Consider the following 6,031-nt stretch of genomic DNA (forward strand, 5'->3'; position numbering starts at 1 on the left):
GCTGCGCCACCAGGGAGGGCTTCCAGTACCTTTTCAATAAAAATTTTATTCTTCTTGTTTACAGTTCAATGTGAATTTGTGGGGTGATAGAGGAAAGGAATGAAAAGAGAAAGGATGATACAGGAAGGGAGAAACAGAGAAAAGGAAAAGGGGGAGGAGATGAGTAGGGAAGCCAAGAAGGGCAAGGGGCTCCTTCTAACCATTCAAGCCCCCAAAGTCTATTCCCTCTTTGATAACATTCTTTTCTTTTTCCCTAAAGTCCTCTCCATTCACTAGGAGAGTTTGTTAAGATTGTCTCAAGAAGTTTTTATAAACCTAGTAATGGTGCTCACCACCCCGCTCATGTTCCATGGAACACAGACACATGGCCACACCCTCTATACTGGACACTGAAAAATGGACTCAGAATGTGGGCCAGGAAGAAAAGAATACAATGATCAGAGCACAACCGCTATCTCTGCTCTATGGAAGCAATCAGGTGACACCGACACTCTCTAAATCAGTTATACACTACTTTAGATCTATGCCTCCTGCTCCATCATTAGAAATAAAGTCATTCTTCAATTACCTTGATATTTATCATGCTTCTGGCTATACAATAGGGATTATAAGTAAATTTTTAAAATTATGTTGAGTGATTTCAGTAAAGACTTACTTAGGAAACTGAAATTTGCAAGTCGTTAAAGCCTGAAAACAATTAAGTTTTGCTATGTTGCTGTGGTACAAGTTAAAGATTAAAATATATGCAAATGGTCCACAATTTACAGTGATTTGACTTAATGAATTTTTTTTTACTTTATAACAGTATGAAAGTGATGAAGATAAACATTCAATAGAAAACATACTTTGAATTTTGGTATCTTCCTGAATTAAAACGATGCAGTAAGACACTCATGATATTGATCAGCTGTGCCAACCCACATCTCCCAGTCAACTACACGATACTGAGGGTAAACAAGCAATACTCTATAGTCTGTTTTACACCTTCAGTACAGTGTTCAGTAATTATACAAGATATTCAACTTAATCTCATTAAATACGCTTGTGTCAAGTATGTTTTACCTCATTGTGGTTTTTAATTTTTTTTAAATCCCAATTGTGTTTTGAGCACATATCTGGTAGGGGAAGTGAATCTATGATGTCCATAATAGTGTGTTATATGAACTTTTAAATTACAGAGAATTTATCAAGATTCAACTTCAAAGAGATCTTTATCAGGATGTTAATAGGAAAAGCAGGAAGCAAGTTAAATATCTATTAAGTATATGTAGTGTCATGGAAAGATGTCAACAGTACAAGTGTAGCTTGTCCTACTGCAGTTTGTTTTTGCACTTTGCAGATAGCACATTTTGTACAAATTGAACGCTTGTGGCAATGTTGCATCAGGCAACACCATCTCCAACAGTATGTGCTCACTATTTCTATCAGGTTTTTGCAATAAAGTATTTACTACTATGTTATGATTGACTTGTTTAGACATAACGGGTTTTGCATAGACTATAGAATAGTGTCAAAATAAATTTTATAAGCAATCAGACACCAAAAACTCTTTGTGATTTGATTTGTTGTGATATTCACTTACTATTGTGATCTGGAATTGAACCAACAATATCTTCCAGGTGTGTCACACACAAACACATACACACACACAAGAAAAAAGTACAGCAAAGTACTAACAGTAATTGTCTTAGATCAATCGAATAATCGGTAACTTCTACTTTTCTGAATTTCTTAATTTTTCTACAATAAATCATGATTTCTAGTGCAAATTCTTTTTAGCAAATTTTTAAAAATCAGAGCAATTAAAGATAAAACCATAACTCATTCTAATAGCAGCGCAATCAGATTTGGAAAATTACCTTTTAAAATGACATCTTCTTGGATTCTGCTCTTTGCCATCTTTAGTCCTCCCCAGCAGCAAGTTGAGATCTACTGTTTAGGCTGGTACACGAGTTACCCCCATGGGAGGTGCTACAACAGGACCTACAGGAAGCTTCCAGCCTGATGTTACAAAGGTTCAACCAGAGCAAGTTATCAGGTTGCCAAGGAAACAAAGAAGGAGAAGCAAGCAGGTAAAAAGACAGCAAGGGCTGCTCTAAGTCTCCCACAAAGGCAGCACCTAAGGAAAAGACAGTGAAGCCAGGGAAAGTTTCTGCACCCCAAGTTGGTGGAAAATGTGAAATTGACAAGATCAGAATTTTAAACAAACTTCTGTCTATAACTAAAGAAAAAAAAAAAAAGAAGAAAGAAATCACTTTTGATTCACTGGGGTTTGCTGAGGTCCTAAGAATAAAGTGATGGCACACAGGTGAGTTGATTGTGGGAAGTCCATGGAGATTACAACTGAGAGGGGAAAGGCACAAAAATGATGTAAAAATAAACTGTTACTAAAAAAAAAAAAGAATAAAGTGACTTGGGCCCTCCCTGGTGGTGCAACGGGCTAAAATCACAGCACTATGAAGCCATCCACAGCCACTGCAGCACGAGTTTGATGCCCTGCTGGGCAGGTGACCACATGGCGTGGCAGACCTCTCCTGTCTCACTGCTGCTCCCTTCAGCAGTATTTACCAATCTGCCTGTTCTGCTCCCTTCTCTGGTGAATCCTTTCACCATCCCTGCTCCTCTGGCCTGTACCCCAGTTCTGTATTCATAAATAAATAAATCTTTTAAAAAAGATTAAAGTGCCTCAGTAGATAAGTGATTATCTTTCACTTGTAAAATATTCTTAAGTTTTCATAGGGACAGTAGTATGTGAAAATAACACAAGGCCAAACTGAAAGAACTTCAGATAGACAAAGCTGGTATAATTGAGTCACAAAAATTAATGGCAGGGCTGGGCTATAACTGAAAGTAAAATTAGCATATATGAGTTCATGTGGATAGAAATGAAAGACTGAATAAATAAATGGGCGAGAAATAAATCTTTCTAATAGAATTCTATTTAATACATGTAGACACTCCATCTTCCAGGAGCTGAGTTCAATCTCCACTGCCCCAGCTACATTTCACTCTATTTCACCACCTTGAATGGGCTAGATTTAGTGATTTGTTTAGAAAGAATATATTACAGAAAGGGAGTAGTAATGTTATAGTGCAAAAATCTGGTAAACGCCTTAACCAAGTGATGAAGTTAACTTCACCAGTAATGTCAAGTACTGTCACTTACCCCTGGTCTGAAGAGACAGACACCTACCTCATCTCTGTGGTTTTCTTTCCAAACCCATAACTCCAATCCAATTATGAGAAAAACATCAGCTAATATTCATTTAAAGAACATTCTATAAAATATCTGACAAACATGCCTCAAAACTATCAAAATCATCAAGAAATTAAGAAAACCAGAGAAAGTGCCCCAGCCCCAGAGAACGCTAAAGGGACATGATGATTAAATGTTATGTGTATCCTGGATGGAGTCTGAAATGGAAAAAGGATGTTAGGGGAAAATCAGTGAAATCCAAATAAAGTGTGGAGCTGAGTTAATAATAACGGGCCAGTGTTGTTTCCTTAGTTGTGATAAATATAGCAAAGTAACATAAGATGTTGACAATAGGGAACTGGTTGAGGGGCTCTTGGGACATTCTTTGTCCTCTTCCTGCTCTTTTTCTCTAAATTTAAAATTATTCCAAAATAACAATTTTACTTAAAAAAGTAAATAACATTTTTTAAAAAGCTCGTATAGAAAGACGTAGCCTTTTAAAGAGATCTACAAGTTGTAAAATATACCTGTTTAAATTATTCCCCTTGAAAGTCAAGTAACCAAGACAGAAAGAGGCCATGAGGGTGAGAGCATGAGGTGCACTTGGAAAGGTTCCCTTAATTTTATAAACTGTGTTTTAGGGCAGCGTATTAGCATTTGGCCTAAGAACACCAGGCTAAGCATTTATGTGGAAATTTTTAGAATGTTCACATAAGCAACATAAGGGCCTGCCTGTCCTTGCCTGAGGCTTTATTCATCTGTCCCGGTTTTCTGGTAGAAGCTGTGGATTTGACATCTAAAGGAACATTTTCCCACTGATTTCTCATGCTAGCCTGGGGCCCGAAGGAGCAGGGGGAAGGAGAAGGGGGTGGGGGTGAGCTTAAAGCAGAGCTCTGAATTTGGGGAGGGCCGGCAGGGGGGCGATTATGCAGAAAGAGCTTTCCACATTTTCCTTCCTCCCGCTTGGCAGCACAAGTACAAAGTTCTGAAGATAAAAGGCTTCCATTAATACCAAACCAATGGAAGTCAAAGAGATTTCTTGACTATGGTTTAGGTCATAACCACAATTTCTCTGTTGCTTTCCCCCCCTTTTTTGGTAAAAACATGTTTATGAATTAAAGTCAGGATTTTGACTCCTTTGGGCTATTTTCCAGCATCTATACTTCAGGACTGTAGCAAACACTCAAATGCAGCATTAACAGTTTCTACTTAATCCCTGACAACTCCTTCTCCAGCTTCCCAGGATGGGAAACTGCAGAAACTCTCTTTTCCTCCTATATACATACCATCATTGTTGCATACTCCATATGTTACAGGGCAAGCCAGTGTGAACTGGGTGCCTGTCTGTGGGTCCTCACCTGCGCTTCAAATTTAATTGTACTGCAGGCACACACAAAAGGGTCAATAGTGGGCTTATTTACAAAAGGGGAAAGGAAAAGGGACAACCCAGGGAAAGAGAGAAAGAGAGAGAGATACAGTTAATTAGAACATCCTACCAGCTCCGCTGACTTGGAACTCCAGTAACACACTGATAGCCACTAGCCACCCAGTCCAGAGAGCCCCTGAGGCCCAGAGAGCCACATGATCCAGAGAGAGCCGTGTGATTCAGAGCCATGCATATATATTCCCAGAAGTCCCAGCACACCTGCTTATCTCCACCCTTGGGTTCTCGAAGTTCTCTACTTGGTATTGCTGGGAGTTGTAATTTCCAATCACTGGAGTAGGGGGTGAATCCAGAAAACTGAAGTAGGGGGTGGAGTCCACAAAACTCTGCAGGTTCCTTTAGGACATCTTTTTCCCCTAACACATAGACATGTTTTTTTTTTTTTTCCCCCAACATTCAAAGAGCTGGACCCACTGCATAGCAGCGACTCCCACCAACTGTACCCCAGATCTCATCACTGATCCATTTCCTTCACTATGAACTCTTAGGCCAGTCTCCTTCCTTGTTTGTTCATTTATATTGATACATCCGGAAACCATTTATTGAACACATCCTTTCACAAAGAAGGCCATGTCGAAGACAAAAGAGTCAGCTCTTGGGGGAGGCAGGTGTGGACAAGTAAAGAAACAACAGCTATACTGGAAAATTTTGGAAAGAGAGATGAGAGGAAGATTAGAAAGGTTTTGGAGAAGGCTCCTTGGAGGAGGTAATGTAGGTACTATTGAAACAACCTGAGTGAAGAATCAACCTGGAGAATTGGAGAAAGAATATTTCGGACAGGGAGAAGCAGGGTCCACATCTCAGGGATCTGGTAGGTCCTAATAACAAGGTTTCATCTTCATGCTATGGGAAGCTATTGGAGAATTACAAGAAAAAATTACTACTTTTCCTTGGAAGGTACGAATGTTTCCATGTATACTTTACTTTCCCATATATAACTTACCCTCATTTGTTTTTCTTTTCCTCCTCTTGTAAAACTTCTCCCATCTTGTAAAACAAAAATATCAATAACAACAAAAATCTCTCTCTGGGCCCCACTTTCCCGTCTGGCTACTGACATCACTCTCCCCTGGAAGCTTCTCTACCTCTTTGCCTCTATCTAGACTGCTTACCTTCCATTATATCCACCCATCTGCACTTGGCCAACTATGTCTTGGGTTCTCAGTTTAAGTTACTTCTAAGGGAGACATTTCCTGACCTCTTTGTACTACGCCTGGTACACAGTAACTGTCCCATAAATGTTACTTGCTATTAGTGTAGCAAAGTGTGACAGTCTGTGTCTGTGTTTTCCTAAAGTCCTTACATGCCCATCAAATCATCTCTCATACCTTGTGTCAATTATCCACTTGCTACCCATTTTCTCCCCATTTTATAGCCCATGAAAATGGAGG

This window comes from Condylura cristata, unplaced genomic scaffold (genome assembly GCF_000260355.1).
Source record: "Condylura cristata isolate star-nosed mole 26May11 unplaced genomic scaffold, ConCri1.0 scaffold00002, whole genome shotgun sequence".
In the NCBI taxonomy this organism is placed as follows: Eukaryota; Metazoa; Chordata; class Mammalia; order Eulipotyphla; family Talpidae; genus Condylura; species Condylura cristata.